This window comes from Octodon degus, unplaced genomic scaffold (assembly GCF_000260255.1).
Source record: "Octodon degus isolate 3935 unplaced genomic scaffold, OctDeg1.0 scaffold00003, whole genome shotgun sequence".
Lineage (NCBI taxonomy): Eukaryota > Metazoa > Chordata > Mammalia > Rodentia > Octodontidae > Octodon > Octodon degus.
In genome coordinates, this window is record NW_004524579.1 from 1,460,872 (window position 1) to 1,483,083 (window position 22,212).

The following is a 22,212-nucleotide window of genomic DNA, read 5'->3' on the forward strand; positions in this document are numbered from 1 at the left end:
CAATAAATAAAGATTTAAAATTTCTGAATTTAATTAAAATTATAGCACCACATTTCAAAAAAAATAAACCTTTTGCACAAGAAATATTAATAAAATCATACCAAGATACACAAAAATGAAATTGTCCAAAACTAGTTGTAAAGAAAAAGAAATCACTAAAGCATATACATAGAAAAAGATATTAGTTATGGAAGAACAAAATTAAATAGCATCTTATTCCACATTAGGAAAAAAAAAAAAAAGAACAAGTGGGTAAGAAACTAGACTTATTTATTCAAAGGACTTGAAAAAAAAAAATCTGTCCTCACTGAATTTTATACTTAGCAAACGTACCTTTGAAATCTAAAATACACTCGAAATATTCTAATACCTCCAGGTGTAGCTTATAGAAAATAACAAAGACTGTAACCCAGAAGGCAAGAGAAGTTGCTTTATGGTCCTGGATAAGGAATACAGAGCTCTCAACATGGTAGTCATGCAGGACTATGTAAAATATAATTATATTAGATGAACCCATTTAAAAGGTCATTGAAGGGTGGGGGACATGGGTCAGTAGAACAGGGCCTGAGTTCAATCCCTGGTTCTACCAAAAAAATAAAAAAGTAAAATAAATAAATAAATAAATAAATAAATAAAAGGTCATTGAAGCTTTCCACAAAGCAGTATCAGTCTTATGTCAGGTTATATACGTATTTTTTCATATGTGTGTATGTGGTGTGTGTGTGTGTGTGTGTGTGTGTGTGTGTAAAAGACAAGGAAAAACTAATATAAAGTCAGTGTAAAATAAAAATACATTTTTTAAAGTTTCTAATACTCAGAGAAAATATGATACCTTGTCTTATAAGTAGATTGTAAGTCAAAGAAACAGTATAAATCGTGAAACAATAATTAAACAGTATTCAGAAAATTAATTGAGTACTAATTCAAAATTAAATGTTTCAAAAAATATTCAAAAATTAAAATTAAATTGTGAGTCCACCTAAGACACCAGAATGTAGTGTATCATGTGTATGAATCTGTGATCAATTCAGGGTACTCGCACAGTATTTGATTAGGTTAATATATATACAAATATCAACTAAGAAAAAGTTTTCATGATAGTGAAGAATTACTAAGAATAAAACATAACAAAGATACTAGAATGTCAAATATATGACCAGCATTTCTCACAGATTTGGGATAGGATATCACACAAAGTTCTAGTATGTTGTGAATATGGACAGTGTCCATGACACTTACTGGTGACCGGGTGTCACTTGTGGGACTGAGCTACTCTTATTTCCTTGATATCCACCCTGTAGACCTGGACAGAATCATGACCCATAGGGTGCAGGAGAAGTCCATTTTTAGAGTGTGCTGATGGAAATACTTTGCTGCTGTATACAAAAGAATAATTGAAAGATTGCTTTTGTATACCTCTTTTTCTCCTGTGTTTAATTGTTTGCCCTATTTGGTGGGTTCTTTCCATTCTCATTCATGGAGTTGTGGTCATTTTTGTCCCTCTCTAGAATATCTTTTAGTAGTCTGTGTAGGGTTGGCTTTGTTGTCATGAAATTCTTCAGTTGTTCTTTGTCATGGAAGTATTTCACTTCTCCATTGAACTTGAAAGTTTTTCAGGATATATCAGTCTGGGTTGGAATTTGTTTTCTTGCAAGATTTGAAGTAATCTGTTCCATGCTCTTCTTGACTTGAAGGTTCTTGAGAAATACGCCATTAATCTGATGGGTTTTCTTTTCAATGTAATGTGTTTCTTTTCTCTAGTGGCTTTTAGTATACTGTTCCTGTGCTGAATTTCTGGGATCTTGATTATTATATGTCTGGGTGTGGTTTTCATTGGGTTGATGTTATTTGGAGTTCTATATGCCTCAGTTATCCCAATGTCACATTGTTTCCCCATATTTGGGAAATTTTCTGCTATTTCTTCTGTCCATGTTTTTATGTCATTTGTATTGACTCCATTCTCATTAATAATAGTCTTATGTTGTTAATCTTTGCATTGTCTTGCAGATGTTGAATTATTTTTTTCCTGCATTCTAGTTGCTTTTAAGAGATCTTTTTTTTCTTTTCTCTCTCTCTCTCTCTCTCTCTCTCTCTCTCTCTCTCTTTTGTTTTTTGTGGAACTGGGGCTTGAACTCAGGCCCTTGCACTTGCCAGGCAAGCACTTATTCTACTGAGCTATCTCCTCCAGCCCCCAAGAGATCTTTTCTTTTGTTTTCTGTAGCTGCAGTGGTGTTTTCAAGGTCTGAAAATCTATTTTCACTTTCTTTCAAGTGCTTTTGCCAGCTTGTGATTGAGATTTTAATTTCCTTTATCTCACTTTGAATCTGCTTCATGCATTCTATTTCTCTCCTATATTGCTTATTCAAGGATTCCTTCATTTTTGTATTCTCCTCTATTTTTTTAATCAATATCTTTAGAAGCACTTAGTACTTAATAGTTATCATTTTTTTTTACTTCAGAAATTTTTGATATGATTTCCTCTATACCTTTCTGCAGTTGTTTTACTTCAGACATTATTATTTCAGAGATTTCAGGTGTGTGATTTCCAGTATCTTCTATGCTGTTGTCTCCTGCATTTGTTCTGGGTGGGCTTGGGGCCTGAGACTGCATTTTTCTCCTTCTCTTTGTCATTTTTGTATATACTGTCTTTTGACCTTTGGTGTAGAGCTTTGGTAGAGTTATTACTTTAGCACCAGGTCTGGATCTACCGAGTTCAAACTCATCCAGGTGGATGAGGCTTGGATCTGGCTGCTGTGCTCCACTTCTTCCTGCTGCAGCCCTTCAGAGTGAACCTGCTGTGCCACTCTGGCAAGATGTTCTGCTCTTGGGTCAGCTGGGTAGGTCTTGCCTCTAGCTTCTTTGCAGGGAGTTCTGCCACAGTGTTCCATACTAGGCCTGTCTGATGGAGAAAGTTCCACTCACACGCCGGGCCTGGGTGCTGGCTAGAGAGAGAATCCGGAGGGCCCTGGGCGGTCCTACTCACATGCCCGGCCTGGGTGCTGGCTGGAGTCCAGTCATTTCAAAATGATTGCCACTAGTTTTTTTGTTGTATCACTACCATTCCTGTGTTCTTTCTTCAAGGCTGAGGTTCTGATTGTATAAGGAAACACTGTATACAGAAGTGTTGACTATGAGGTTAATTCTTGGATATTTAAACAGTTATTTAAAGATTAGAATGATTTAGAGATAATTTTTCCCTCAGAGAAAGTCTGAAATGACTTTAGAAATTTCAAAGGTTTGCAATCTGTTAGGGTCAATGTGTTTCTAAAGAAAATTATCTTTTCTGGGTGCTGTTTAGGCAGTACTTCAGTCTGAAGGCTGCATAAGTAATGATACCAAAGGGCTGTTGCTGGGAAAGGCCGGCTTTGACCTGCATTTCTGTGAGGGGCACAGGGATGCAGTAGGCATTCTTTTGTACCACCTTCTTGCACCACCAGGCTACAGGGGCAGTTTCTAAAGCCTTCACTATTACTCATTTCAGCCGACTTCTGAGAGGTTTAAACAGATTTACTGTCCTCTGGTGCTACCCCAAAATACACGGATTCAGTAGAATTGAGAATGTTTTATTACTTTAGATAGAGAAGCTGCTCCTTATAATTTAAAATTTCTTTTTACGTTCTTTTACATTTTTAACATTATATTTACAAAGCACTGCTGTATATCAAAACTGTTGACGTGGATCAGCAGTTGGGCCTTTCAGCTCCTCTTTTTCATAGCTTCTTTGGAGCCAGGGCCAGTACCAGCATGGATGGAGAGTTGACAGGTGAATGAAAGCCCTCAGGGCAGCGAAGTCAGTGCTGTATCGTTTCTACATCATGCCTGCTGTTCTCCAAGCAAACACTAACTGGTACAAAAATGTGTGTCAGAAATAGCTGTAAAGCGCTGGCATCTTCGGATGAGTTCCTGAAGTAGTTCTGGGTTTTGTAGAATTGGGTCTGTGGTCTCATTTGAAAGACAGTAACAATGCTGTTTCTAGTGGTAAAGGATCACCTGGTGGCACAGCCACTGTAATCATTACTGTGGACAGATGCCCTTGGAAGACAAGGGTTTGAAAGAATAAGTATTTACTTCCATAGACTATTTTAGTGAGCATAAGAATAATGGGATACTACTGACACTTCATAGTACACTAGAAAGCATAGAAAAAGAGAAAGCTTTATATTCTAAGTTACAGTAGAAAGGAGTTAAAACTTCTTTAATTACTCTAAAAGAAATACTTTTCTCTTGTGGTTGAAGATGGATTTCTGAATAACAAACTCAAAGTCTAATCCTGAATATGATTAAATTATAGCACCAACTGAATTCCTAGCCTTGTACAGTCTTTTTTGTTAAAAGTTATAACATTTATTAGGAAAGTGAAGAAAAATGAAAATCAGGGTAGAGACTTTGAATAGATGGCTATGAAAACAGGTACCTTGAATGCCTCAGTTTTACTCAGCCACCTTTGCTGGTCCTTCTAGCCCTGTCTGTGAAGTCAGTCTCCCAGTGAATCAGTAATGACTCCCCCGCCCCCACCTTTTTTTTGGCGGAACCAGGGATTGAACTCAGACCCTTGCGCTTGCCAGGCAAGCACTTATTCTACTGAGCCGTCACTCCAGCCATGACTTCCCTTAAGGTAGTTGCCATACAAGGGACTTCCACTCTCCCTCAGGGCCTACGCTCCCATCTCTCCTTGCTTCTTTACCTGTGACCAACTGGAAGGTGGGTACTAAGCGTGGCGCATAAGGAGGTACGCCTCTAAATGAATGGCATCATTGTGCTTGACTTGGGGAGTTGTGTGAGTTCAGAGTAGAGGGAATATAAAGTTGGATGGAGCTGAGTTTATTGATATGGGTTCACTGCGCAGAGATTCGTGATAGAAAGCTTTAGGTCAGAGGTTTAGGAATGGCTCTTAATAGTATTTTTTTGGTTGGTTGAAAGCTAGGCCTGAAGGTGGCCTAAATTAAGTGAACTTGAAATAGATGCTAGAACTGTATTCATTTAGTATAAATGAATACAGTTTGCAGGCAAAGGCCATTGAGATTGAAATGATAGAGGGGATTTGTGAGGTAAAGCTTGATTGCACATGTCCTCTGGGTGGCTACTACATGTGTCATACCTGGGAGAACTATATTTATTACAGAGCCCTACTGGCTATTTGCTTTAAGCCAATAATGAGGGGGTAGCTGCTGTCACACTAGGCTGGAGTGATGGAGCCCCAGGTGGCAGAGATGAGTAGTGGCATTTAATCGCTAAAAACAAGGTGAGAATGGTTACTCTAGTTGTCAGCAAAGCCATCAGTGATAACAGGAGTCTGAGCTGTAGCGATCTTTGAGACTCATTACTCCATCATGGTATCTTAGATCTGAAATAGCTAGGCAACCTCTAAAGTCTTTTGTGATTTATAAATATGAATTGCTGTAGGCCTGGGGAACAGAAAGGTGACTTAGAGTAACCCGACCCACAGTTGTAGACCCTTAATCCTCACTTGTAAACCAGTGCACAAACCAAAGACTTTGGAATGAAGAGAAAGCCAGGATTCTCATGTCCAGACCCCACCAGAGAGCACAGGATGTATACTTTAGGTCTGCTAGCCTTTCTTTAGCCAGTAGAGAGCAACTGTGCAATGGAGGAGAAGCAGTTGGGCTTCTAGGAGCTGCTGGACGTGGGCTGTGGAAGACCAGGCGCTGCTGCTTTCTGTCAGTGTCAGTGCAGTTTGGCCTGTGGTCCATCTTCCACTGGGCCCCTGAAGCCACGCTGTGATTGTTTCCACATTTCTGCAATGTGTAAGCTAGACAGCAACTGACAGCGTTCCCACATTGGTTTCCTGGTCCATAGCATAAGAGGAGGTTAAATAAAAGTCACAAGAGAGGTGTCTGTCTGCCAAAATAATGTGCTGTTCCCTGGGGAGATCACAGAACCACCCTCAAGGATTTGAAAGGGCATAGTGCTTCCTACTATATTCCCATTCAGTGTACCTGTTTGGTTTTGAGGAAGACAGGCGAATCTTAGGAGAGTGGCAGGAGATTGTCATAGCTTTGTCAAGTGCTGTTTCCCTCTTTTCTCCATATACAGTTTTGCTACTGAAGCAAATCAGCGCAGCTTCTGGCCTTTGGTCTGCAGATGTTGATCGCTAATGCCTCTTTTCCCTGCCCATTTAGCCGTCAGAATCAGTTTGCTTTTGCCTGGCAAGGTCCACCGTGCCCCTTCATTAGTGTCGTACAGCCGTGGGGTTCCAGCCTCATGGAACAAGGCAGTCTCCAAGTCTGTCCTCTCAGTCCGTTATGCCAGCGCATTGTATTGATACCATGTTGACCTGGTGAGCAAGAAGTAGTGACGCCTCTGGACCTTTTGGTACTGTGCATGCGTGGTGAGCAACAAATCCAGCTGAAACTCAGGGGCTTTGCATCTTGCAAAGTTTCTAGGGATTTATTGGTTTAGCGCATATGGAGATAACTACTGCAGAGGAAGTGGTAATTTGCTAAATCTGCCTTCCGCTGTCACAGAGAAAGAGGCAGTTTGGTTTGTAGGGAGACTGTCCCCTTTCCAGGAACCTTGCTTTGCGCTGTGGCCCTCACCTGCAGCTCCAGAACTGCCCTTCCCGCTTCCTTTATACCTGGAGGATTTGCCTTTCTTTTACTACTTCACTTCTAGTGGGTCTGTTCTTTTTTTTTTTTTTAACTGTCCTAAATTGTTTATTGGCTTATGAATTTTACGAACATCACTTGTATTATAACATCACTTGTAACGGTGGAGCTGGAGAGTATTGTGCCTTCTCCACACTGTACAGCGAGAACCACCAATAGTGTGGCGGACCTTGTGGCCCTTTCCAAGGCCACGCCTCGTGCAGCCTGCAGATGTCAGCTCATGCGTCTCCCTGTGCTTATGGACGGTTTGGTGATCCACTGGGTGTCAGGATTTCTTCTGATGGCTTTGTGGAATGGATCAATAAGGATAATGTCAAAGAATTTGTATGTGGGGCTGGTGAGATGGCTCAGTGGTCTAAAGCACCTACTTGGAACTAGCTTGGCAAAGCACAGGGACTGCGGTTCAATCCCCCAGCACCACATGCCAGCCAGCCCCGCCCCCTGGTGGGCTGAGCTGGACACACACACAAAATAAATAAATAAACAAATAAATAAAATAAGAATTTGTATGTGGAATCTTCACCAACCCAGTGAGAATTTAGGACTCTCAGAGCCCCACAGTGGCATCCAGCTCGCTCCTCAGCAGCGGACGTGAACTTCAGCTAGTTAATGCCATGATGGACAGGCTTGCTGTAAGTTGCTGCCTTAGGAACGGGACGTCTGCGGCCACTGTGGCACACATGAATCCTGTATATGACGTACCCTTTCTGGGCCTTGTATCCCAGCCTGTGAGCTTTGTCCGGCTGGGTGGGGTGAGGAGCCCTGCGGAGCACCGAGAGCTGGAGGTGCTTCCAGCAGCGGACCCGCAGCAGAAAGCGCATCACGTCGGACTGCCTCTTCCTCCACAGCTCCTGGATGCACTTGTACGCGCCCGGCTTGGCTTACCGGTCTCGGATCTTCGCTCTTCCACCCGCTAGCAGGCCTATTCTGTCACCTCTTCCCAAGTTCTTTCCTTTATTTATTGCTTATGCCTTGTAACTCAGAGTGGTAATTTCTTTTCTCTTTCTCCTGCCTCTTTAATGTGAGTTTTGCAACCTAAAACTTTTAGTCTCATCAAAATCTTATTGTAGAAAAGTAAGAAGAAATTGAGTCATCCACATTTTGTGTCTTCTCTTCAGGCAGGTGCTACACTGCTGAGCTATATCCCCAGCCCTCTCACATTTCTTAAAAAGTGTATTGTAAAATTATTTTACTTTTTATTTAGTGATATGTTTGTATTATCCATGTCATTCAGGGCTGTACACATTTCATTGACATAACTTACTCCTCTCTATAGTTGAATATGTTTAATTTTTCAAGATAATGCTCTACAAGCCTATTTCTTTGTTGTATTTTTAATCACTTATTTATTTATTTGGTACAGGGTCTCACTATGCAGCTCAGAGTCTGGGATTACAGGCATGAGCCACAACGTCTGGTTTCAGTGGCTGGCATGGCGCGCTCCCTGGGCTTTGGCATGGCATGTGGTACAAGAGATTGAACCCAGGTTCTTGTTTTTATTTGCCAGGCAGGCGCTTCGACTTCCAGCTATCTCTCCAGCCTTCAAGCCTATTTCTAATTAAATCTTTGAGCTATATCTTTATTTTATGGTGGCAGTGATTGTTTTTAATATCAGAAATAGAATTGGAGGGTCAGATTGGATATTTATTCATTACTAAATTAAAAAAATATTTATTATCCATTGCTGTCCCTCAGAATTGAACTAGTTTTATATTTCTACAAGTAGCATATATATTTGTTAAATCCTTCCTGCCATTTGTGGTTGTTTTGTTTTTGTATTTAGGACAGAGTGTACAAGGTGTGTAGGGTCTTACTGCGTAGATTAGACTCATAGTGATCCCCCTGTTTACAGCCTCCCAAGTGCTGGGATTACAGGTGGGCACCACCACACTCATTCTCAGTGCCAGCTCAGCGTGCCCCAGGGGTGGGGCCAGCACTGCAGGCCTGGGGATCGAACTCCCAGCCCCTGCATCTGCTTGAGCAGGTGCTTTAATCCACTGAGCTATTTGGCTGGCCCTTTTTTTCCCCCCCTGGTACCAGGGATCAAACTCAGAACCTTGTACTTGCCAGGCAGGCGCTTAAGCTGCTGAGCTATATGCCCAGACCCTTTCCTGCCATTTGTTATCTCAGTCTTTAACTTGTCAATCTCTTCTTCATCTTCTGTAAGGGTGCATGGTGAACTTCTGAGACACCATTGTGCTCCTTAGCTCATGTCCTCGCCCGGTTGTGCGCACATGAGAAGGACTGAACGAGGCCTCCACCTCCTGGAGTTGGCGGTCCGGGGGTCAGTTTTCGGTGTCACAGGAGTGGTCACTGTGTTCTGCCCTGGCTTCCCTGCCCTCTGAGCATGGTTAGGGTATAGCTGTGCGCCTTCAGCAGCTGGCCACAGTGCTTGGGATGACGCTGGAAATCAGCTCAGCAGATGGAAAACTTGCGCATACCCAGCTGTCTGAGTGTGAGCCTCCCTCGTCTTTTCTTCAAGTTCTACTCCTCACTACATTCCATATGTTGGTCACTGTCACCCCTGGCCAAATTGTGTTCTACTGGTGTTGTATATGTAATGTTTAAGCCCAGACATGGTGTTTTGTCCTCACTGTTTTTTGATTATAATAAGCTTACTTACTGGTGAGCTTATGCTGAGGAAGTTGCTTGATTTTTAAGTCATCCAGCTTTAATAAGGCCCCTTTCAGTTTTCAGGGTCCCCGGAAGTGCTCCTTGAAAACGAGCATCTACCTGCGTGCTTCTTTGCGTCTGTTTCCGTGTCTGAGACCAGCGCTGCTCTCCTCACGGCTGTGGGGCCTCACATAACCAGTTACGCTGTCCTGCACGGTCCCCAGGGCTTTACAGTCGTGTTTGTTCCCGCTCTTAGGCAGAGCTTTGTTCACACGTTAGTGACTCTGGAAAGTGTTAATTGCTTGTTACACAGGATTACCTGTAGCAAGTGTCAGTCAGGTTTGAGAGAGTTTTCCGAAATGATAGATGAATGCTAATTAACAATAAGCCATTGTTTTCTGTTAGTCCATTACTAAGCATCTCTTTCCATAGTTTAAGTGACAGTGAATTTCTCTGTGCAATTTGCCCAAATTGGATGTTCACATTTTCAATTAATGTTACCAGTAAAATCCAGGTTGCCATGGAAAAATTCAATCTGCCTCAGTTATATTTGCAATGGTACCTTCTAGGGGTGTTAGAGTTCCTATTTATGCATCTTCCCAAAAGTTCCATACGAAGGAGTAAGCAAAATTTCAGGTGCTCATTTGAACTCTTCGGCTTATCAGCATGCACTGAGTTTGGAATTCTGTTGCTCTTGAGCTATTCTGTACTATTCACATAGTACAGGCACTTGGCTATTTTCAGGTGTACACTCAGCCTTTGGTATATTCACACTAGTGCACCATTATCCCCACTAATCCCAGAACACTTTCATCACCCTAAAACAAAAGTTGATTTTTTTTTAGCCATTTGTCACTCTTAGTCCCTTGCCTGCCAACTGTTTTGGAATTCTAAGGACTTGCCTGTTGAAAGTAAGTATTCACATAATCCCAACAGAATTCCACAGAAGTGGAATTATCTAGTATGCGCCCTTTTGATTTTGGCTTCATTCGCTTAATGTTGTTGTGGTCTGTCCATGTTGTAGCAGGTATCAATACTACCTTTCTGGTTTTGGTTGAATGAAATCACGTTGTGGGAATGTATAACACTTTATTTTTCCGTCAGCTGATGGACATTTGGTTGTTTATACTTTTTGCTTCTTGCGAATAGTGTACTATGATCATTCCTACGAAGATGCTTGTGTGGATGTGCTTTCACTTCCCTCGGGTGTTTCTCTCAGGAGCAGAACTTCTGAGTGAAATGGTAATGTCCTGTTTGGTATTTTGAGGAAATGCTGCACTGCTTTTCCCAGTAGTTGCTTCGTTTTACTTTGCCACCTAATGCAGGAAGTTTCCAGCTCCTTCTTGCCAACATTTACAGCGATCAGTGTTTTAAAATTGCAGCCATTTAGGTGCAAAGTGGAATTTCTTGTCATTTTGGTTTCACATTTCTCTGATAATTAGTGATGTAAAACATCATTTTGCCTGCCTTTTTTCCTTTTCTGTATTTAGGACAGGGTTTACAGGGTCTCATTACATAGATTGGACTCATAGTGATGCTCCTGTTTTCAGCCTCCCAAGTGCTGGGATTACAGGCGTGCGCCACCACACCCAGTCTCAATCGCTGTCTCAGTGTGCCCCAGGGGTGGGGCCAGCACAGCACAGTACGACGGGGATCGACTGTGCTCTGCCTAAGCAGGTGCTTCAGTCCGCTGAGCTATCAGGCTGGCCCTTGCATGCCTTTTGGTCATTTGTGCATTTACTTTGTGGAAAGAAAGCTCAATCTATTTTTTTCTTTGCTTGCTTGCACTTTGTCATATTTAAGAAAACAGTAATTAATATAGTTTCACAAAGATTTATTCCAATATTTTCTTCCAAGAGTTATGTAGCTTTAGCTCTTATATTTACTACATGTTAGATCCACTTTTATTTTTTGTGTGAAATAGGTCCCCAAATTCATTATTCTACACATAGATATGCAGTTGTCTTGGCATTTTTTTATAAGACTATTCTTGTGGGAAACCACTGAATATTCTCAACAACCTTTATCAAAACTTAGTTGATGATAGGGTTTATTTCTGGGCTGTCAGTTTTATTCTGTCAACCTATGTACTAGCCCATGTCCTCCAGCATTGTCGTGGTTAGTAGAGCTTTGTGTAGTGTATTTTGAGCTTGAGAAGAGTAAGTGATTCAACATGTTGTTGTTACTTTGTTTTCAAGATTGTTCTGGCTAATATTTATATCTATATATCATATATTATATTATTATATAATATATATAGTTAATTTCCTTCAGAAAGGTAGATGTTATTTTGATAGACGTTACGTTGAATATGTAGATAGTATTAATATTAAATATTAATATTAAAAATTCCAGTCTGAACGTATGATGTCTTTGTTGCTATTAGTTTCTTTTAACAGTGTTTTGAAGTTTTCATCATGGCTTTTGTTAAATTCATTCTTAAGTATACTTTTTGATACTGTTGTAAAATATTCCATTTCTGGGTTGTACATTGCTGGCTTCTGAAGCTATATCTGATTTCTGCATATTAATCTTGTATCCAGCAACCTTGTTGAACTTGTGCATTAGGTCTATTAGCTTTTAGTGAGTTCTATAAGATTTTCTGCAAACAAAACCATGTTATCCGCAAATACTGGGGTTTAGCATCTTCCTTTCATCTGTGGATGCCTTGTGTGTTAAGTCCATTTCTTGTTACTGTAACTGTGTAACAGTGATTTGTAAAGAAAATTTGTTTGGCTCACAGTTTTAGAAGTTGAAAGTCCAAGCAGCAAGGGACTGGCTCTGGTGAGGGCCGTGATCCATCTCCTCACGGTAGGTGACACTACAGCAGTGCAGTGTGTGCAGAAAAGATCACATGGCAGGTAGGAGTCCGGAGCGCATGGAAGGCCTCCTTTTATACCATCTTGCTCTTATGAGAGCTGAGGTTCCCAGAAGAGCTACATTCCTTTCTTTTTGCCATGTTGCCAGTGATCCAGCCAAATCTCATTGGGCTCCATTTATTCAGAGTTCCACCACCTCTCAGATTGCCACACTGAGGACAGTCTTCTACTATAACCAGGCCTTGGGTGGTGCTGTGAAACAATACCAAGCTGTATAACTTTGCTCTGGTCTAAATGTGGTGATCCAGACTTACTTTTTGAGGACTGGGTCACCAGTGTAGCAATATTCAGAGGTGGGATCTAGAGAGAAGACTGACAAGGTCATGAGGGCTCTAACCTCTGAGGAGATTCCAGTGGAGTGAGCTCTGAGGAAGTGGGGCCCAGTTACAGGAAGGGGGTCACTGGGGCATACCTTTTAGGACATAGGTCTCCAGTCCATCCTCTCTCCCTCCTCCTCTCCTGTCCCTCTTCTGTCTTCCCTCCCTCCTTCTCTCTCTCCCTCTCTTGCCCCTTCCTTTCTCTTTCTCCTTCCTGTCTTTGCTTTCTCTCCCCTCCTCTTCCCTCCCCTCCCCTCCTCTCCTCCCTTCTTTCCTTCCTTACCTCCCTCCCCTTCCCTTCTCTGGTTCCTGGGTACCATGAGATAAGCAGCTTTTTTCTGCCATGTCTCTCCACCAAGGTAATTCTATCCATGGACATGAGTTCTCTGGAATTGTAAACCAAAGTAACCTTTTTCTCTTTTAAGTTGTATATGCCACATATTCTGTCTCAGTAACGAAAAGCTGACTAGTGCATATTTCATTTCATTTTCTTTCAAAGTTGACCTGGTTAGAACCTCTATTAGTAGAGGTGGATAGAAGTAGTGGTATCCGTTTTTCTATTCTTGGAATTTTTTTCTTTTTTTTTTTGTATTTTAGGGAAGGGTCTATCTACAGGGTGTTCAGGGTCTCACTACTAGATTGGACTCATAGTGATCCGCCTTTTTACAATCTCCCAATAGCTGGGATTATAGGCGAACGCCAGCATGCTCAGTCTCTCATTCCTGAATTTAATAGGAGATATTTTCACCATTAAGTATGCTATTACTGTGGGATTTTCTAAAGATACTTTTTATAAATTTGCAGAATGCTATTAGTTACTGTCCATGAGACAAAATAACCACCATTCCTACCTTAGAGCAGAGGCTTATTTTGGCTTACAGCAGTCACACTAAATTGTCCGCTGGCTCCATGGCAAAAATGAGACAGTGGAAGGGCCTGACAAAGGAAAGCTGCTGAACGCAGGGCAGCCAGAAGCTGAGGGAGAAAGGGGAGCACTGGTGACGAGAACCCCTTCCAGGCCGCTCCCCATGGCCCGCCTCTCCCAACCTCAGCCCACGTCCTGCCAGCGCTGTGGACTCCTCAGTAGGTGATCGTCAGTGCGTGCCGCACGCCATGAACCAGGCACCTTCCAAACTCCCTTCTCAGCACCTGAGACTTCGGGAGGACGTTTTTAGGTCTAACCCGGAAGAGGTTTGCTTCTATTCTTACTCTTTTTACCATGAAAAGTTACAGGGTTTCATCGAAGTTTTGGCCTTTATTGAGCTGATCATTTATCTTTATTTTACTTGGTTTGTTTGATTATTCTGTGGTGCTGGAGATGAAAGCCAGGGCCTGGTGCGTATTAGGCAAGTGCTCTGACACTGAGCTACACCCAAGCCCTGCGCTCTATTTCAAATAGTGCATTGCTTGATTTTTCTGTGGCGAACCAACCTGGCGTTCTTGGGATAAATTCCTCTCGTTCATTGGTCTATAATACTCCTTAAGCACTTTTACACTTCAATTTCTAGTGTCTTCCTTAAGGAGTTTTGATCTAGAGTCGTAGGGATGGTGATCTCTGTATATTCCTCGGAGTCTCTTTCCCCTTCCCTCCCTCCCATCTCTGCATGGGTTTGCCTGTATGTCTGCTTGCTTTGTCTTTGTTATCAAAGTAGTAGTGTTCTTATAGAGTGGGATAGCAGTGTTCTCTTCCATTTTATTTTTGGAAAAGTTTGTAAAATACTGGAGGCTAATTCTCTAAATGTTTGGTAGGCTTCACTACCAAAAAAACATTTAATCCTGGGCCTTCTTTGAAAAAAAATTAAAAAAAAAATATATATATATATATGACTAATTCAGTCTTTTGTTTGGGTGCACATGAGGTGAGGCTTATCTCTTGCCTCTTAGCCCCAGGCCAGCACATGTCCCGCCTCCTTTCTCGTTCTTTCCTGCTCTCGCTGTGTCTCTTAGGTCATCATACATGAAGCAAGTACAGTGGCTTGGTAAACCATGTTGAAACTTTGTAAAAACCACACTGTTTGTAAGTGCTTATTTTGTATTTCAATTGCAACATAAAAAACAAGTTTAAATGTAAAACTACGGAACAGTTAACTTACCCTTGATTAGATCAGACCGTTATTTAAGGAGCTTTTCGTTGTCCCACGGAGGACGCTTCGGGACGTCATTGTGTTTGCATGTGTATTTCAGCCAGAATTCCACAGGAATGAGCCTGTCATAGTCTGTCTGGGACAGGTCATCTCTGCACTTATTACTCCACTCAGTAATTTGTTTTCTAGTGTTATTTCTTGTGTGTTGTAGTTTGTCGCTATTAACGGTGCTTTCAGGGGCTGTATTTGGTTTCACTAATTAGACATTTCAGCAAAATCAGTTACTCTTCATTTGCTCAGTCTTATATATAGCAATAAAAGCATGTATTTTTCCCCCTTGGAGATTAAGTAAGTAATGTTGATTAAATCATCAGTTTTAGAAATAGAATGGTAAGGTAGATTAAGCCTATTAATTGGGTGATTTTTGAGCTGCTTGTATATGCTTTTGGTCTTCAGCTTATAGGCTGTCCTCAGCCAGGGGCAGCCTACTCCCGGGGGGCGCTGGGGGTGAGCTCTGTGTGGACTCAGCGGCCCAGCGGGGGGCGGGGCCGAGTGCTCAGGGCCGCAGTGCGCACACCGCCCAGTGTGAGGGCCAGCCAGCCAGCCAGGCTGCCCAGAATGCTAATAACGCCCCAGCTGAGAAGCGCCCCTAATGGAGTTTCTCTTGCATTTTAATACTTGCAGTATTGAATTAACCCTATTCCGGGACCTTAGAGTGTCTTCCAGACAACTTTTTAATTTAATAAGCAAATTTCCATGTAACTCTGGGACTTTCTTTGTGTTTGTGGATATCATTGACTCCCTAAACTTTTAGTTTGAACTACAAGAGAAGAGTGTTTGCCAGTGTTTTTCCAAGCTTTTTCCCCTCTGGAAGGCGTAATAATTTTAGCTTTCATTTGAGGTTTGTGACCTATCCTGAGACAATTTTTGTGTCTGGTGTGAGGGTTGAAGTCTTAACAGATATCCTGTTACTCTACCTTATTAAAATGGCTTTCTCCTTTGAAAAAGAATGTATCCTAAAAACCACAACCTTAATTCCCCTCAAAATATCCCCCTTGCTGGGAACACACTGAGCGTTCTTGCCACTTTCTAAAACGCTTCTGGAGAGCCCTCTTCCCTGAGTGTCTACGAGGTCTGAGCAGCGCTAGCATGAACGTAGCCCGCAGAGCCAAGCCGGGTGGGCGGAAGGCGCCCATCAAAAGCCTCCGCGTGACTCGCATGCGGGCCCCATGTGACTTCCAGCTCTTTGCAAAGTCAGGAGGCCCTAAAGGCTCATGCGTCGAACTGACTTGGGGCGCCAGGACCATGCGACTGAAGAGCTTGAAGCAGGAGTGGGGGGATGTTAAGGGGGATTAATGGCAGTATATGTTTTATTGCTTTTTAAAAGATGTTTTAAAAATACTTAAAATATTTTTTAAATATTTAAAATTTTTAATTAGATTAAATCTATACCAGGGATCAAACTCAGGACCTTATCCTTGCCAGACAAGCACTTAGTCCACTGAGCCGTGTCCCCTGCCTTATTTTTTACTATGTTGTTTCTCCTTTATGGTCATTGTCTGAGTTCATAAAATAATATTCCAATATTTCATTCTGTATCCTTCTTACCCTTATAGCTATACGGCATTTATTTTTCAATAGTTGCTGGACTTAACTATTTAAAAATGAAATATTCCACTTAGACTCAGTCCGTGGCTTTAAGCCAATGCCATTTCCCACGTGAGAACAATTGAAGCCGTATGACTGTGCCGCACATGCCGCCCCTGCCACCACCTGGTTTCCGTTCACGTGCAGTCCCTGCTCTCACACCCTCACAACACACTGCTGTTGCTCGTCATGTGTCTGTCAAAGAGAAGTAGCTTTTTCTGTGCACCATTTTTAGTGCTCTTTCGTTGGCTTCCCTACAAATCCGTCCCTCTTTGTGGTAACATTTCTATCAGCCTGTGAGCAGCTCACCAACTGTGGATTCAGAGGCTTCTCCACAGAGCTCCCGAGAACACTTTTAAAGGCATATGGAAGTCCACCTTTGTGAAGTGTATTAGCTCCTGCTGTTACTGCAGTCTTCGTTTTATATTCGCGCCTCTTCAGGGATAAGATTAAAGTTCATTCTTTCAGTTTTTTAAAATCTTTATTTGATGCAGGGTCTCCCTATGCAGCTTGGACTTGTAGGGATCCTCCTGTCTCAGCCTTCCCAGCGCTGGGATTACAAGTGTGTGCCACCATACCCGGTTTCAGGGTCCCGCCCAATGCTCCCAAATTTCTGGGGCCAGCATGGCATGTGGTACCGGGGATCAAACCCGGTCCTTGTGCTTGCCAGGCGGGCGCTTCCCACTGAGCTAGCTCCCCAGCCCTCAAAGCTCATTCTTAAAAGCATTTAACTGGCAGTCGGTGAAGAAGTTTCCGGAAAACTATAGGCAAAAGTCACCTGTGGACACAGCTATAGGAGTTTCTCAGGACTTCACAGGTGTTTCAGTGCAAGCATGAAGAAAGTAACTGTGTCATGGGTAGCGAAGTCCTGGCTGGGGCTTTCAACTTGGTGGGACGCAGTCAAGTTCCTGCCCTTCAGTTGGCTGATTAGTTTGCTCTTTCGTATTCTGATGTATTATGTCACTTGGTGGGCTGGCACTGTTAAAGTGGCAAAACAAAAAACTCACTTCGAATAAATCCCATCTAGTGACAGCTTGGTCAGGGAGTTAACAGCTGAGGAAAGTTGTTGAGAGGCCGAGTAATGCTAGTGAATACAGCATCAAAGAACTGTGTTTTCCTTTCACATCTGGTGGCCTAAAGCTAAGAGTAACCACAGCATTTTTAATAGAAGGCCTACTGCCCGTAGGTGACATGTTTTCATTGTTCATTCATAGAAGTAATGCTGTTGGGAGACATTAGGCATATGGCTGTCCTGTAAACGCTGATTGGACTCCACTGAAGTAACAAACACTGAAGTATTCAAAGGAGAAAGACTCTTCCTCAGTGAATGATAAGTTAAAATTACTGCATTTCAATAGAGACAAATGATAGGGATAAATACCGAGTACTCCTGACCCCCAAGCAGGTGCACCTAGTCTAGCCTTGGGGTCAAGTGTGCTTGTGGACAGTGAGGACACATGGTCTCTAGGTGGAATCCTGAGTAGCGTAGGTCATGGGATGTGAGGACATATCAGGTGGATTGGAGAATGGAGGCTGGGAGGAGAGGATGCGCAGGCAGTTCACTGTTGAGAACAGAGGGCAAAACTAATTTGTTGCATGATCAGTAATTTAAGACCGGAAGAAACAAATGAGAGATAAGGCTGGGGAAAGAGGTCCTAGATCGCTTCACGTCGCGCTTGGATGCTCGGACTTGACTCTGTAGGTAGCTTTCAGCCTTTGGAACATTTGAAGCAGAAAGTCTTGTCAGATTACTTACTGTTGTTTTAGATCATTGGAACCACAGCGTAACCTTAATACCAGATATATATTTTAAAAGATTGCTGAAGCAATCTAGGTAGCAAATAATGGAATATAAATGTAGACAGAAACAGGTTTGGAAGCCATTAAATAGGGGGACTGATAAGAGCAGCAGGCAGGCTGCAGTTGGAAAGCTCTGAGATCGTCATGCAGATTTGTGGCCTGGGAATTTGATGGAAGTGGCCCCACTACTCCTTGAAATGGAAGGGAAGGTGCAATGTGGGGTACCTGCCGTGCTTAGACTTCAATAGAAAATTGAACAATGAGGCTGTTGGAGCGTTCCATTTGGCATGAAGATGGTAGTCATTAGCATCTGACAGGATATTATCTTTGTGCTTTGCATAATTACAGAACTAGAATTAGAACTCGAAGCCCATAATTACATGCCACAGCCGTCACTTTACTCCTGTAAAAGACTGTTGAAACACAGATACTTAGGAATGACAAAATTCCAGGGCAGAAGTTAACAAGCTGGGTTGTCTGTGTTCTGAAATAACTAAAAAGGAATAAAACGAAAGTGGTAAGAGAGCAATCCTTTGATCCAAAAGTTCTGCTGGTTGACCACCAGAGGGCAGTGAGTCTCAAAGCTCAGTATTTTCTGCTGCGTTCCCTTCAGGCCTGGGAAGCTCAGCCTTTTGAATACAGATTTTCACCATTCTGATTCCACTGGGTCTGGCACCCAGGGCACTTTTATTTATCCTTGATTTTGAGTCTTAAAAGATGTTCATTTTTTGTTCCACACCAGATCTTTAGGCTGCTCCATATTTCTAATGTCTAATCTTTGTTTCTACTTTAAAGTTAAAGACAGCTTCATCAGGACTAGGGAGATAGCTCAGTGGTCTAAGCGCCTGCCTGGCAAGCACAGGGACCTAGGTTTGATCCTTGATACCACATGCTGTATCAAATAAGTAAGTAAAAGATTTAAAAAAAAAAAAAAAAAAACTTGGTCATCCCTAAGAGCCCAATGGTGACATGGAGTTGGGACTTAGTGTAAACAGAGTAGAGAATCTGAGAAATACAGGTTTTAAGGATCCACTGGGTTTTGAGCTTGATTCACATAAGTCAGAGGAACTTGTTTGTCTTTTGATGGGGTGGGGTGGGACAGAAATAGGGAGCAAGTTGGCTTTTTATGAGTGTCTTGTGTCTTTGTGTTTAACTCACGGGGACTGCTTCCCACAGCAAGGTTTAAGGGAAGAAACTCTCACATGTGGCGTGAACATCTGTCATCACACTCACTAAACAAACACAGGATCCGGCTGGCTTTTTACAACAGCAAACTCTTCCACTGTTTGATTGGAAGGATGTTAGGAAAACCTCCTGGCCCAGGATACGTCCATCAGCCACCTGCCACACAGCGGAAATGGCTTTAGCTACTTTTTAGCTTTAAGCATTCTAGGCCCCACTAAAATTTTCAAAATTCACCGAGATAAGATTGTGTGACACAAGATAAATGTGGCAGCATTAATTATTTCTCTTAAGGTAGTTAGCCAGTGACTTAGCAACAGCTCAAGAAATAGGAATATAGGCAGGAAGTGTTAGCTGATGTGTGGAGGAACGTTCTGGAGCTAGACCCACATTCACTGCCTTCTGCCGGCCGACCTCGCTGGCGCGGTAAGGACCAGCACTGAGTGAGCTGTATGTGTGCACTAGTGTTTAAACCAGCCTTACACCCAGTTTGGTAAGCTAATTTCTACCCTGGTTCACAGACTGCGAAACAGAGTAGAGAGTAAGTAATTTGTGTGAAATTGACAACTGGTGGGTGCCACTGTGTTGCCTAGCTTGGTTCCTCACCCTTAGGATGCACCCTGGTGATTTTGAGTTGGATCTGAACGTGAACTTAGCACAAAGCGCGGCTAGCTTGGGTGATCCTCCAGGACACAGGCCCAATATAAAGTCACAGCCTCGGCAGGACTCAGGAAAACACTGGGCTCATGGTAGTGTTTGTGCTTCTAACATAGTAGAGCAGAAATGTGACGTAAGGAGATGTGGAACGAGAAGGAGGAGGGAAGCTTTAGAAGATTTACTTCATAGCACCTACCTATACTCTTAAGTTAAAGGGATAAAAGCTAGGTGACTAATTACTTATTTTCATTCTTAAAAGTTTTATTTCTTCAAAATTAGTCAGTGATGTGCAGGGGTTTTTTGTTTTGTTTTTTGTTATAAAAGCAAAGACTTCCTCAAAGGTTTTAATGAGTGCTGACTGAGCTGGCAGTGTTGGAGTATGTCAGCAGTGAAGATGGTCTAGGTTTTCTAGGCCGTGTGTCAGGGGCTCGGTAAGCCAAATCTTTCATCTTCTGGTCCCCCACTCTCTTTTCCCTACAAGTGAAAAATGCAGATTAAGAAAGACCTTCATATAGGAAGTTGTGGAAAATCTCTTATAGATAATCAGTGCATGTGACAAGAGCCTGTTTTTATTCCCTTGCAAACTTAGCCCTTAACTACATTGGTCTTCTCTGGCATTGACACTGCTGTGACCGCAGGTCAGGCCTGCTCATCCGGGGAACAGACTTATTGGGACTAAGGAAAATCGAAGCTAATTGTGAGAAGGCAGAGGTGTTGCTTACACTTGTGAGTGACCAATGTGCTCTCCATTCTCTTTCACTGTGTGGTGGACAGGTGGCCAGTTGTCCTGGCCAAGTCACCATGAAATGAACAGGACCTGTAGACTCTCCCAAGTCATACACGGAGATAAAAATGCTGGGCATATTTTTGGATTCAGGTTCAAAAAGTTGACTCTCTGAGTCACTGTTTGGGGGAAGAAAATGCTCTCACCTTCGTGAAGTTGTGAATTACGAAAGACATTTTTGTCGGCTTCCTGACTGTCCCCTGAGGTTCGTTTCATTTATAACTTTGCCTCAGGCCTTCTGCTGCATCCTGTTGGAATGACCTCCTTTTCAACCCTGTGCTGGCAGCTGTAATGCACCCCCCATCCTTCAAGCTTGTCACGTGAGAGATGTGAACTGTGACCCCTTTGTTCTTTATCCCAGATGATGGGCACCGTCCTTTTTTGAAACATTTAATAATTTTGCCTTTTTTCTTTCTTTCCCTCTTTACCTCCTTTTAATTTCCTACTGAGTTAAGATTTTTTTTTAGCAATTTAATTTTATCAAAATAGAAGATTGACAGAAAAAATACATGGACCATGGGCCTCCTCAGCATGAACCCCTCATGTAGACAGGCAGTGGTCACATCAAGTGGGAATTATCAAAAACTTCAGGAGACACTGTCCACCTGCAGTCACTCCTCAGGTCCTCCAAGGGACTTGCTCTGCTGACTTCTGTAGCTTTGCTTTCTGTAGCTTTTATGTTTGGGGACTTGATGGAAGTGCATTCAGTCTATGTTCCTTTGTTTCTGTCTTCTCATTTGACTTTATTGTCATAGGCGCCACATTACCCAGCTGTTATTACTGTGTAGTATTTTGTATACTAGGGATTGAACCAGGGCCTCACATATGCTAGGCAAGTGCATTACCTTTTTTTTCTTCTGTATTTTAGGAAAGGTCTCACTACCAGATCGGACTTGTAGTGATTCTCCTGTTTACAGCCTCCCAAGTGCTAGGATTACAGATGTGCGCCACCAGGCCCAGTCTCAGTTGCTGTCTCAGCATGCCCTGGGGGGTGGGGCCGGCACAACAGGCCCGGGATCGAACCGCGGCCCCTGTGCCTGCTTGCAGGTGCTTTAATCTGCTGAGCTATTTGGCCAGCCCTTAAGTGCATTACCATTGAGCTCCATCTTCAGCCTATCTTGTGATATTCTCCAGTCTGTCTTACTGTTATGGACACTGGGATTGTTTCCAGTTAATGCTGTTGTGAAAAGCGGTGGAAACATTCTCATACATGATTTCTGATTAAATATGACATTTCTGGATATTGCATAACAGTGAAATTGCCAAGATGTAGTATCCATCTGGCCATTTAATTTAAAATTGATATGAAGCACTGATCTTTCTGATTTTAGGCAAACTCTTTTTTTTTCTTTTTCTTTTTTCTTTTTTGTGGTACAGGGGATTGAACTCATTACCTTGCAGTTGCCAGGCAAGCACTTATTCTACTGAGCTATCTCCCTGGCCCACAGGCAAACTCTTGTAGGAAATATTTTTAAATATACATGATTCAGCTTTAGCAGAATACCTCTAACTTACACTAAAGAAAATGCCTGGGGCTGGAGAGATGGCTCAGTGGTCTAAAGCACCTACTTAGAACAAGTTCAGCGAAGCACAGGGACCACGGTTCAATCCCCCAGCACCACA

The 22,212-nt window shown here is 42.5% G+C and overlaps 1 protein-coding gene and 1 pseudogene across 1 annotated transcript in view; one reads left to right on the top strand and one right to left on the bottom strand.

The window, feature by feature from the left end:
• Window positions 1-22,212, top strand: part of Taf4b (TATA-box binding protein associated factor 4b) — a gene marked incomplete at its 5' end in the record, with an annotated part of 144,285 nt that overhangs the window by 119,005 nt on the left and 3,068 nt on the right. The gene's annotated exons all lie outside the window — the stretch shown is intronic.
• Window positions 6,718-14,597, bottom strand: LOC105741984 (annotated as a pseudogene).